The 13033-nt window shown below is 41.3% G+C and overlaps 1 protein-coding gene across 1 annotated transcript in view; it reads left to right on the forward strand.

Annotated features, from left to right (window-relative positions):
- Window positions 1-13033, forward strand: part of Ca10 (carbonic anhydrase 10) — a 528017-nt gene that overhangs the window by 291362 nt on the left and 223622 nt on the right. The gene's annotated exons all lie outside the window — the stretch shown is intronic.

Consider the following 13033-nt stretch of genomic DNA (forward strand, 5'->3'; position numbering starts at 1 on the left):
TGTAAAGATGGCTCAGTGAGTGCAGAAGCATGGGGGCTTGAATTTGGATCCCCAGCATCTACACAGGAATCCAGGTGATGCCCCATACAGCTGTAATCCCAGTGCTTGTGGGGAGGGAGGGCAGAGACAGGATTATTGGAGTTTACTGGCTACTAGCTAAGCCAAAGAAGAAGAAGAAGAAACTCCAGATATATCAAGAAAAACTGTCTCAAGGGCGTAAGGCAAAGAGCAATAGAGGAGACACAGTGTTCCTCTAGCCTCCCACACATGTGCACACACATGCAGCACACATGCATTCATATGCATGTACACACACACACACACATATACACACATACACACACATACACACACACGAACTCGCAAGAAAGCCTGTGGCTTGAGTTCAATAACTCCTGCCTTCTTCCTCCCTCCTCCATCTCAATGAATACAGACCTAAAGTCCACGGTTTATATCTTCCTCCTTTCTGGTGCCCTACGACTTATTGGCCTTCCACTGTAGAACAGGAAATACTTTTTAGAATCAGTATGAATGTTCATTCTTCCTATAATGTTGTCACCCTAGGGAGTCTCATCTGGCTTCAGATAAGTATCACTGTTAGGTTTTTTTTTTTTTTTTTTGGTTTTTTTTTTTTTCTTTTTTCAATTTGGCACAACCTAGAGTCACCTGGGAAGATAGAGCCTTAACTAAAGAACTGCTTCTCTCACATTGACCTGTGAACATGCCTCTGGCCACTGTCAATTACTAGTTGACGTAGGACAGTCTGTCCCACTATGGAAGGTTACACCCCCTTCAATGCACAGGAAGCATTGAATTATATGAGCCAGCCAGTTGTACAGAAGCCAGACAACAAACCAGCAAGTGGTGTTCCTCCATGGCCTTTTCCTTAGGGTTCTTAACATTGGTTTCTTCCCTGTATTCCCTCAATTATGGACTGTGACCTGGAGGTGTAAGATGAAATTTTCTCCTACTAAGTTTACTTTGGTCAAGGTGTTTTATCACAGTAACGGGAAGGACTAAGGCATCATGTGTTCATTTTTAAATACCCCTGTGTTAGTAATAGTCCATTTACACCTGCCTGATGCCCATAGAACTTGTCTCATGAGGTCAGTGTTTACGCTGGGTCATAGGACTTGAAAATGTCTATTTATTCAGCACACACCCACTGTTAACATCATTTTGTTGTCTGTCTGGTAGAAGTGAGGTGCTAACTAAGTCTACCAATGAGTTCTGTCTTTAAGTCCTACCCAACACCAGGGCATGTCATAATTACTAGAATGCTTGTGGAAATACACATTCCCAGACATGGGATTCAAGAGAGCAGAGCCCCAGTGAGCTTTCAAGATTCGCTTCTTCAAGAACCCCATGATCTTGCCATGGATCTTATCATGCTGTGTTCTGATCAATACCTCTGTAGAGTGCTTGAGTGCTGTGGAAGCACAGCGTAATGAACAGCTCCATTTAGGAAATCTGAAGCCAGGCTTCCCCCAATATATGACAGACAGCTTCTTTTTTATTTTATTTTATTTTTCTTACAATTTATTCATTCAATATCCTGATTGAAGCCCACACCCTCAACTCCTCCCAATCCCACCCTTCCTCCCTCTTACCCTCTATCCCCTTTCCCTAGTCCACTGAAAAGCAGAGTTCTCCTCCTCTGCCATCTGCCCGTAGCTTATCAACTCTCATCAGGACTGCCTGGATCCTCTTCCTCTGTGGCCTGTCAAGGCCAAGGCCACACAACCAGGGGCAAGTGATCAAAGAGCAGGCAATCGAGTTAAAGACAGAGGCAGCCCCTCATCTCCTTACTTGGGAATCCACATGGAGACTGAGCTGCCAATTGGCTACATCTGGGTCTGGAATCGAAGCAGACGCACAGACTCACAGCCAAATTTTGGGCAGAACACAAGGAGTCTTATGGAAGATGGGGAGGATAGAAGGACACAAGGGGGCAGGAGCCCCACAAGGAGAGCAACAACGCTAAAAACCTGAGCCCAGGAGGTCCTGCAGAGACTGACAACTTATTTTCCTGACCCTTCTTCACTCCTTAGTCTTTGTCAGATAGCTCTGTCCACGGTCCTGAAACCTTGCCTAGTAAATAAACAACATGTGAGATACTTCCAAAGTTCTAGAAGGCATGCTCTCATTCAAATAATCCTGGTGAGTTTCCCATTGGTTCTGGCAATCCCTCATAGTAACCAGGCCTAAGAGACACACAAGTAAATTTACACATAAAGAAATTAAGATCTGAAGAAGCCTAGTAACTCAATCTGGATCACAAAACAAGTTCATCAAAGAATCAAAACCAGGTCCCAGACTTCATGACTTTTAAGTAGCTATGATGCCGCCTTCTTATATGGGGATCACTTACTGTAGTTTCTGTGACCTATTGTAAATATTAAATGGAAAGTTCCAGGACTAAATAACATATCAGTTTTCATTTGTGTTGTGTTGTATGTAGCATTATAGAGACATTTATTTAGCTCTTCCCATGCCCAGGATGTAAACCATCCTTTTGTCTAGTCTATCTTCCTGGCATATGTTACCTACTTGTTGGTAGCTATCTTAGTTATCAGACTGATTGTTACCTATGTTGCCACTTATGTTCAAAGAACCCTTCCCACAATTCCCTGACAAAAAGGTATCTTCTTACTATATATTCTATCAATGTCTTTGTTCCCTTATTAAACTTTGTCCTTCTCAGTTAAAAAGAGACAGTTTATGACTTCTCCTTGACAAACTCAAATTGCCAGCCCTGGTACTCTTGAAATTTTTAGGAAGGAAAAACAAATGCCTGCTAATTTTGCTTCCATGCCTCCAATTAATGCTGGAAGAAGTTAGAGTCACAGTTGGAACAAGCACTTCATTAGGACAGAGAAGCCATTAAATCATTGTGTGTTGGGAGGAACATAGTATATGTGAGGTTCAATTCTGTCATGGATGCAGTCAAGCCAAGAGGTTTGTCTAATTTATTTCATATTATTTTATGTGCATTGGTGTGAGGGTGTCAGTCATTGGAACTAGAGTTACAAACAGTTGTGAGCTGCCACATGAGTGCTGGGAATTGAACATGGTCCTCCGGAAGAACAGCCAGTGCTCTTAACCACTGAGCCCCAAGCCAAGGGGTGTTAAGACATACTTTCCATACCTAAAGGTTACTGTTGTATTCTTTCCACTCCACTGAGTTCTCACTAAGCTACGGATGACTTCCAGACATTTGTTGCATTGAACAGTGTTTTTCTATTGCACTTGTGCAAAAAAAAAGCACACATGATAATTCAAGACTGAAGTTCTCATAATTAACTTTAATATTAATAGCAGTGACCCTCTGACCCTTAAGATTGTTTTTATCTGTATCTATTCTTAAACAGAAAACAATGGTCCTTCTTAAAATGGGATCCCCTTTGGGCTTCCCCTCTTTCTAATTTGCATTTTATAGCTTTTATAAGGCATAAAAATCATTTTATGTCATTGTATTTTAATATCTCTAGACATACATATATGTTGGTAAATGTGTCTTATTTAATGTGAATAACAATTTAAAATGAGCAGTGTTGTTTTTACGCTTGCAAGAGCACGAGTGTGTGTATGCATGTATGTCTGTGTGTGTGTGACTTTTTATAAAACCTTCTGTAAAAAGCTTTGAACTTGAAGGCAAATCTGTTCATATTTAATAATGGTCATGAATATTCAACACCAGCCCCCTTGGAAAAAAACGAGAAGGGTGGAAGGCTGTGTGAACACTGAGTAAGTCCAGCAGAGTTGATACACCTTGTCTTAGTTAGGGGTTTTATTGCTGCAGCAAAACACCATGACCAAAAAGCAAGTTGGGGAGGAAAGAGTTTCTTCAGCTAACACCTCCAAATGCCTGTTCATCAACAGAGGAAGTCAGGACAGGAACTCAAATAGGGCAGGTTCCCAGAGGGAAGAGCTGATGCAGATGTCAAGGAAGGGTGGTGCTTACCTGCATGCTTCTCATGGCTTGCTCAGCCTGCTTTCCTATAGAACCCAGGACCACCAGCCACAGTGGGCTGGGCACTCGCCTATCAATCACTAATTAAGAAAACGCCTTACAGACAGATCATTTTTTAACTTTTATTAATTACACTTTATTCACTTTGTATCCCACCCCATAAACCTCTCCCTCCTCCCCTCCCAATCCCACCTTCCCTTCCCCTTCTTCATGCACGCCCCTCCCCAAGTCCACTGATAGGGGAGGTCCTCCTCTCCTTCCTTCTGATCTTAGTCTATCAGATCACATCAGGAATGGCTGCATTGTCATCTTCTGTGGCCTGGTAAGGCTGCTCCCCACTCAGGGGGGGGGGTGATTAAAGAGCAGGCCAATCAGATTATGTCAGAGGCAGTCCCTCTTCCCATTAGTATGGAACCCACTTGGACATTGAACTGCCATGGGCTACATCTGTGCAGGGGTTCTAGGTTATCTCCATGCATGGTCCTTGGTTGGAGTATGAGTCTCTGGAAAGACCCCTGTGTTCAAATTTTCTGGTTCTGTTGCTCTCCTTGTGGAGTTCCTGTCCTCTCCAGATCTTACTAATTCCCACTTCTTTCATGAGATTCCATGCACATTGCCCAACAGTTGGCCATAGATCTCAGCAACTGCAGACAGATCTTATGGAGAGATTTTTCTCAATTAAAGTTCCCTCCCTTCAGAGAACTATAGTTTATATGTCACCTTGACATATGACTAAGCAGCACATAGGTGTATTCTGTAAGAAGACATAGTAAGTACATGCTAGACTTGTGGAAACACCAGAGGATCAGTTTGAGTAGCACTGAGGAAAAACTGAGTAGCCAGGGGAAAAACAAAAGGTACCAACATCTTCAATGGAAAAATAGCAGCATCACAAATCTTTGAGGTTTATTTAAATGAAAGCCAGAGGATCAGGAGAGATAGCTGCAGCAATCAGACAGACACTGGACAGGGTCATGCTTTAGTATAAGGCTAGTTTAGAGCTAAGTCTAGTTATTTTAGTTACCAAGTGCCTTCTAAGCACATTACACACTTACACAGGGCAGGGCACAGCAGCCTGAGGGCAGGACACTTCTTTTGACAATAGGTCAGTTTCTTCCAGAAGCAACCTCATAAGCACACATTTATAAACCATAGTAGTAGAAATAATTTGAACATTATTAGGGAGTCGAAAAGATTCTAGCTCTTTGAGTAAAAACCTTTAAATTCCCATTTCATTAAAAATTCTTCTCTGCAGCTGGTAGCAGAGATTACCATGGTTCACCATCTGTGCAGATTAATGTTTACTAAAAAAAAAAAATGGGGGGAGAGGGAATAATAGATAAGATGAATTGCTTCCAGATAAACAGAAAGCTAAAGCAAAATATATTTCTCACATCTCTCTCTTTTTCTCCCCCGTGTGTGTGTGTGTGTGTGTGTGTGTGTGTGTGTGTGTGCTGCACCTGTTTTATTTAAATCCTGTGATAGAATGTTTAAGGAAAACTCAGGCTTATTTATTTTTAAAGACTGAATAATGTAGAAACAGTCAATCATCATCATGCTGCTTCAATGTACATTTTATGCGAAATTCATTTTGAGAAGTCTTCAGAATGTGTTAGAAATAATTAGACGAGTTTCGTATTCTCAATTACATTTCCCTCTGGAAAGATGGTGTGTGTGTGTGTGTGTGTGTGTGTGTGTGTGCGCGCTCGCTCACGCGCACATTGTTTGCAGCTTGGGCTCAAAAACCAGGACCCCAGGTTCTGTCTTGGAAGAGGTTATGAATTACCTCTAGGTCTGATTCTGATTAATCAGTTCTAGGAGTACATCTTAACCACAGATAGTGACCATGAAAGGTTACTGATGGCCTCCCCTTAATGAGGCTTGCTGGTGAGACAATAAACAACAGAGTTTCTCTTGTCTCTATGTCTCTCTCTCTCTCTCTCTCTCTCTCTCTCGTGTGTGTGTGTGTGTGTGTGTGTTCCTGTGAATGCAGATGTGCACAAGCATGTGGTATATGGCCAGAGATCAACCTTGAATGCCATCCTTCAAGAGCCATACACCTTATGTTTTGGAGCAAGGTTTCTTACTAGGGTCTGGGACTCCCTGAGCAGGCTAGCAAAGCTGGCCAGCAAGCCCCTGAGGCCCACCCATATCAGCTTCAGCTCGGCAGGCAGTAAGTTTCCAGCCTACGGGTTGCTTATTGATTGGAGTAATAATAAGTAATGGAGTGGCAACTGAAGTGACATTAATATCACGTGGGGAGGAATGAGCACTGGGATTGGAGTGCTCCCATGCATCCGGGCACCACTGCCACTCAGGGAGGAATTGGATTTTCTTGCACAATGTTTTCTGTTTCACTTCCTCAGCATTCAGAGCTGCCATATCCCAACGGAAAAATGTGTGAAAGCAAAGGCACTGCTTTAGGTAGGAACTCATGATATCTTTTGCAATAGTAAGGAATGGTGATAATGGAAGGAACTCAACGTTAAAAAAAAAAAAAACTCTACAGAAGGAGAGAGAGAGACTATGAGGTCTTCAATGCCATGCATAAATCTAGTCAGAAAAGGGGTGAGGGAGAAATTGGGGAGCAAGGGGGGAATACAGTTCGCCAAATATTTTCCCCTGAGGTTGAAACAATGATCTTTTTTTTTAAAATAACTTTGATCATTTACTCTCTTAGTCCACAAATACTTACTGACAGTGCACCAAGTTTTCAGGACTTTACAAATCAGTGTTTCTTCCATTAAACCGTTTTAGCTCCTTTGTCAAATCAAATGTCTGCTGGGTGTGATGGCACTCGCCTTTAATCCCAGTACTCAGGAGGCAGGGGAAGGTGGATCACTGTGAGTTCCAGGCCAGCCTGGTCTACAAAGCCAGTCCAAGACAGCTAAGGCTACACTGTCTCAAAAAAAAAAAAAAAAAAAAAAAGAGAGAGAGAGAGGGAGGGAGGGAGGGAGGAAAGAAGGAAGGGAGGAAACAAACAAACAAATAAACACAACAAACAAAGAAACAAAGAAAGAAATCAAGTGTCCTTCGGGTGTATGGGTTTATTTCCGGGTCTTCAATTCGATTCCATTGATCCACCATTCTGTTTCTATGCCAGTACCATGCAGTTTTTATTACTGTTTCTCTATAGTACAGCTTGAAATCAGGAATGGAGATACCTCCTGAAGATCTTTTATTGTACAGGATTGTTTTAGCTGTTCTGTTTTTTTTTTTCCCCCATATGAAGTAGACAATTGTTCTTTAAAGGTCTGTAAAGAATTGTGTTGGTATTTTGATGGGGATTGCACTGAATCTGTAGATTGCTTTTGGTAAGATGGCCATTTTTACTATGTTGATTTTACCAATCCATGAGCATGGGAGATCTTTCCATCTTTTGGTATCTTCTACAGTTTCTTTAGAGACTTGAAATTTTTCTCATATAAGCCTTTCACTTGCTTGGTTAAGGTAACACCAAGATACTTTATGGGTTTTGTGGCTACTGTGAAGGATGTTGTTTCCCTAATTTCTTTCTCAGCCCTTTTGTCTTTTGTATATAGGAGGACTACAAGGATATTTGCTCAACTATGTTCATGGCAGCTTTATTGGTAATTTAGTCAGAATCTGTAAACAACCTAGATGTACCCCAACCGAAGAATGGATACAAAAATTTTGGTACAATTTTTACAGTGGAATACTACTCAGCTATTAAAAATAAGGAAATCATAGAATTTGCAGGCAAATGGATGGAGCTATAAAAGATCATCCTGAGTGAGGTAACCCAGAAACAGAAAGACACACATGGAATATACTCACTTAAGTGGATATTAGCTATATAATGTAGGATTACCATACTACAATCCACAGACCTAAAGAAGCTAAATAACATTGAGGAACCTAAGAAGGATGCTTAATTCTTATTCACAAGGGCAAATAGAATAGACACTGGAAGTGGTTGAAGAGAGGGAACATGGCAGGAGCCTACAAAAATGTCCTCTGAAAGACTCTGCCCAGTAGGGGATCAAAGCAGATGCTAAGACTCACAGCCAAATGTTGGGCAGAGCACAGGGAGTTGTAGGAAAGAGTGGGGAAATAGAAGGACCCAGAGCAGACAGGAGCTCCATAAGAAGTCCAACAGGGCCAACAAATCTGAGTTCATGGGGGCCTGCAGAGACTGATGCACCAATCAAGGACTATACCTGAAGAGGACATAGACCCTCTGCTCAGATGTAGCTGATAAGCAGCTCAGGTCTCCATGTGGGTCTTCCTAGTAAGGGGAACAGGGGCTGTCTCATGGACTCTGTTGCCCTCTTTTTGATCATATTCTTCTGGTGAGGGGGAGGGGAGGAAGGCTTGCCAAGGCCTCAGAGGAAGAGGGTACAGGCAGTCCTAATGAGACTTGATTGGCAGGGGTCGGATGGTGGGAGAGGAGGGCTCTCCCTTTCTAAGGACTAGGGTAGAGGAATAGGAAGTAACAGGGAGGGGGGGTGGGACTGGGAAGAGACAAGGGAGAAGGCTACAATTGGGATGTAAAATGAATAAATTTAAATTTAAAGAGTGGGAGTGGAAGGGGACAAGGGAGGGGGCTACCGCTATGATACAAAATGAATACATTGTAATTTATTTAAAAAATAAATTCATTTTTAAAAATTTAATTAAATAAATATAAATTAAAAATCAATCAAAGTGAATAATCTCTGACCCTGTGTAAGAAAAAAAAATTGGCTCCAACTCCTACATAGTAGCCATTAAGCACTAATTTTCTAAGTGATAGGAGTGGAATTGCCGCTCATGGTGAGCATTCCCCAATGATTTAACTTTTTCCCACAAGGCCACACTTCCTCAACTATCCATCACCCCTGAATAATGCCACCCAATTGTGTAAAGCCGTCATAATATGTGCATTCAAAATCTACACCGTGATAGTAACAAACAGATGATGGTTTTTTGCTAATGAGGTAACTCAAGATTGCCCACAGATATATGAGCAAGATGGCTCAGCTTTGGGAGCTGACCACGCAAGAAAGATCAATTGTGTCATTATAGAGTTAGGGCTTTGGGCCATCTGATAATAATCTGGTCATGAAGAAGAGGAACTAAATATGGAGACTGAGTGGCTGACCAATTATTTGAAAAATCTGGCAGGAATAACAGAACCCCCATAAAACCTCTCAACACCAAAACTTGGGTAAGCTTTTCCAATTGCCAGCACTCTGTACAAAGGGGTATTGCGTGTCTGGGGGTGAGGAATGCTAAAAATTTGTCTTCTAAGCACAAATACAGTTCTTTCTCACATCATTCTAGTGGATTCTCAAATCTACATGAAGCTAAATTTGCAACCAGATGATCAAAAGGGAGAAGAGGAGATACCCCAAACTCAGGTGACTGGTGTCAGAGTGAGAACAGTCTTGATATAATGATGTCTTTTACTCTGAAATTTGGTTTAACTCTAGAGAGTTCCTCACATGTCGTAGTCTAGAAATAGAGCTGAAAAGCCACAGTCTCAGTGCAGTGAGAAAGCAATTTGCACACAGATGTGTCATGAAAAGTAAAGCAGGCGCCATCTGCCTCATTGTGCCACCTGAGTCTGGTGTTTGTATTGCTCACCATTCTGTTACAACAACATCCCAGGAAGCAGAGATTGGCAGAGAGGAAAAAGGTTGTTCATAGCTTTCCTGGAGGAGATTCTCCACTACAAATCTTTATTTCAAAGATTTCATGGGGTTAAAAAGTTACATGGGATGCGGAGAAATGGTGAACTGGGGGACAGTGGGCAGGAAGTCCATTTCTCATCTATTGGGTGTCCTTTCTTTCCTGGTGGGAGCTCACAGTGGACTCTGATCTCCCACTAGTTGATCAGAACCTAAAGAAGGGCTTCTCTTTGGAAATAGGGTGAGAAAGGGTCAGAGGGTCAGAAGGCAAAGTGAGGGACAGGGAGCAAAAGCCCGCTACAGATAAACCCACCATAATCAGGGAGAATGAGAAGAGACCTGGGCAAAATAAAAGTCAAGCAGAAGAAAAGCAAAGCAAGGCAAGTGCAAAGTAATGGGGACCGAGAGCAACATGCTGAACAATTTCATGGCCATCCCTTGCCTCCTGTACTCATGGTATTAATAGCAGCTGTAGCAGCTAAAGTCCCTTACCTGCTTGTTTTGTGCGATGTGCTCAAAGTTCACAGTCATATACTCCCCACATAACTTATAGAAGGAGCTGAGGCCTCTGTCTTTTTTTTTCGTTAAGTACCTGAGGCTTAGAACGGTTGCGCACTTTGAACGACACCAACCGATTACAGGTTTCTGCCCCTTTGTAACGGCTTTTGGTTATGTGATGCTTGAATGTTTGTGTCCCCTTCTCTGCCCAGTGCACATGCTGATGACCTCATTCCTAAGTTCAGGGTATTTGGAGATGGGCCTTTCAGAGAATAATGTGCAAGATACGATTGTGACATAGGACCTTCAAACTGGGATTAATGATCTTCTGAGGGAGCTAGTTCTGATGTGTTTTCTCACCCTTTTTTCTTCAGCCTCCTCTTCTTTTTTTCTCTTCTCTTTCTTTCATCATATACAGACATATACAAGAAAGAGCAATAAAAGAGCCCGTACCAGTTTCCGACCATAGTGACTTGGACTTCTAGTCTCTAGAGAAAACAAATTGTTGGTTAGCTACCCAGACTGCAGCATTTTGAACGTTCTGGAAGAATAAGATGAACTCTTACGGAGTGCTTTTCCTCTCTGTGCAGCCTAAAGACTCTCGGTTGTAGATTCAGGCTACCCAACAAGGAATAGCCTTGCTGTCGCTTTTATAGGTAATTAATTGCCTTTCTGCATAGGTGACAGCTCCTTCGTGCAGATCAGATCATCTGAAAATTCTTTCAGAGAATTAAAAATGTACCGCTGTGTGTTTTACTCTCATTCATCCTGGCTCCATCACTGAGAGAATTAAGGTAGAAAGTAATGTTAATAGCTTGAGGGTGGCTATTGTATGCGGCTGTCTGTAGAGGCTGTCATGATGATTCTGTGTTGAACCCTTTCCATCACACCTGTGGAGTCCATCACATCTCATTTTAAGAAAACCATGAATCTGGAATTCTTTTCAGATGTAGCCTTTGGTGACTACTTTCACTCCGAGCCTTTGAAGTGTCTAGTCTTATACATAAGTGATCTTTTATTCAACTCTTATTTTCTGTTATGCATTCATTGTTCACATTAAACTTCTTTTATGTAAATTAAGTCCCACGATATGAGGGAAACAAAGCAAAGCCAGATTAATTGGCTAATTTTCAAAGGCTTATTCTACATTGATTGCAGCTTTTTTTCCCCATGAATTTTTTATTATGCTCTTTCTTTTCATTGTTGAGAGTTGCCTTTGAAACAATGGTATGTAAAGTTGGGGTATAGAAACTTGACCCAAATCATCTCATTTAAGAAGAGAAAAGCCACACATCTGTGATCATAACCTATTTCTCTTTTTCCCCCAACTCAGCAGGTTTAAAATGTAATAGAGGAGAATGGAAGGGAATTTTTCACAGGTGTTGTTTTTGCTACTGTCTTTCCAACCTCATTCCTTCCACTCTCTTTCCCTCTCCCTTCTTCCCTCATTCCCTCCCTCCTCCCTTTCCTCTCTTCCTTCTTCATTCTTTCTTTGATCCTCTCTCTTTGTGTGGTGTATGTGTTTGTGTGCATGCGTTCTTCTCATACACCTCCTTATTTTCACCTTTGTGCTATTAACTTATGAATTTAAAAACATGGACCAAAAGCAAAAGAAAAATTGAAAAGAAAAAATAGTCTGAGTGCGAAAAAAAAGTTCAACAGTAATTCTTGACCCTGCTACGAAGCCCTCTCCTCTAAACTTAGCATCCCCTTGCCTCCGGCTGCCTACTTTTTATCTGATGGAAAATTCAGTGCTTACCCAGGTAATAAATCCTCTGAATATTTTTCACCTTTACAAAATTAATGTTTATACGGAGCATAAATTACTTGGTCCCCTCTCAGTCTTTGATCCCTGAGCCATTGCAAACCTGTCCATTCCTCATCTACTGCCTAGTTCCAAAGAGAAAGAGACTGAATTTGCCCGGCCCCTCCCTTCATTCCTTCCTCTTTGGAGAAAAAGAATGACCTTTATTTCCCTTCTAATTGTGTAAAAATCAGGAAAAGGAGGACAGTTTTCAATTTTGTTTTCTTAAACCTCCAAGTCCTTTTTGTAACAGCTCGGTGGGAAATGGCACAATCACTTTCTTGCTACTAATAGTATATATACATGATTATTTTATATGCTTTGACCAGTCATAATAGTATGAATGTTTTATTTGATTACTCTGAGTATATATATGACTAAACATGCATAATCCAAACACTTTTAAATTTTTAAATAAAATTATAATTACATAAATTCTCTCTTTTTTTTCTGCCTTCTAACCCTCCTTGTGCCCCCACCTTGCCCTCCTTCTAATCCATGGCCTTTTTTCTTTAAATATATATATTTAAGTACATAAAATAAACTTGTTCAGTCTTTTTGTTACTTGTACGTATATGCTTTTAGGGCTAAACACTAGATATTGTATAACCAATTCAGAGGCTCTTCCATGGAGAATGCTATTTCTCCCACTCTCATTATTTCTTAGAAAAATTTTTTAAAAGTTTTTATTTTCATATATTAATAATACACAACAATGAATTTCATTATGATATTTGTGCATGCGTATTAAATGTGGTCATAGTCAACCCTTTTCCTGTCACTTTCCCAATCCCTGACTCTCTCCCTCTTGCCAACTTCTATTTTCATTTCATGTGTGTAAGGGGGTGACTGTGTGTGTGTGTGTGTGTGTGTGTGTGTGTGTGTGTGTGTGCGCGCGCGCCAATGAGTTTAGGGTTACACACTGGAGCACAGCTGAGGGGTTATTTTAAGGAGCATGGGCAGCACGTTTTCAGCTTTTGGGTCTCTGATTAAAGAGAAATGTTATTAGTTCTCAATGCAAGTCGTAGTCTATATAAAAATTAATCAGCCTGTCTGGAGATGGTCAGGAGTAGCCACACCAAGCACTTCGATGGATCTAGAAAGGTGGAGGGTAATATCAAGGTA

Source organism: Psammomys obesus, unplaced genomic scaffold (genome assembly GCF_907164565.1).
Source record: "Psammomys obesus unplaced genomic scaffold, mPsaObe1.curated_primary_1811, whole genome shotgun sequence".
Taxonomy (NCBI): domain Eukaryota; kingdom Metazoa; phylum Chordata; class Mammalia; order Rodentia; family Muridae; genus Psammomys; species Psammomys obesus.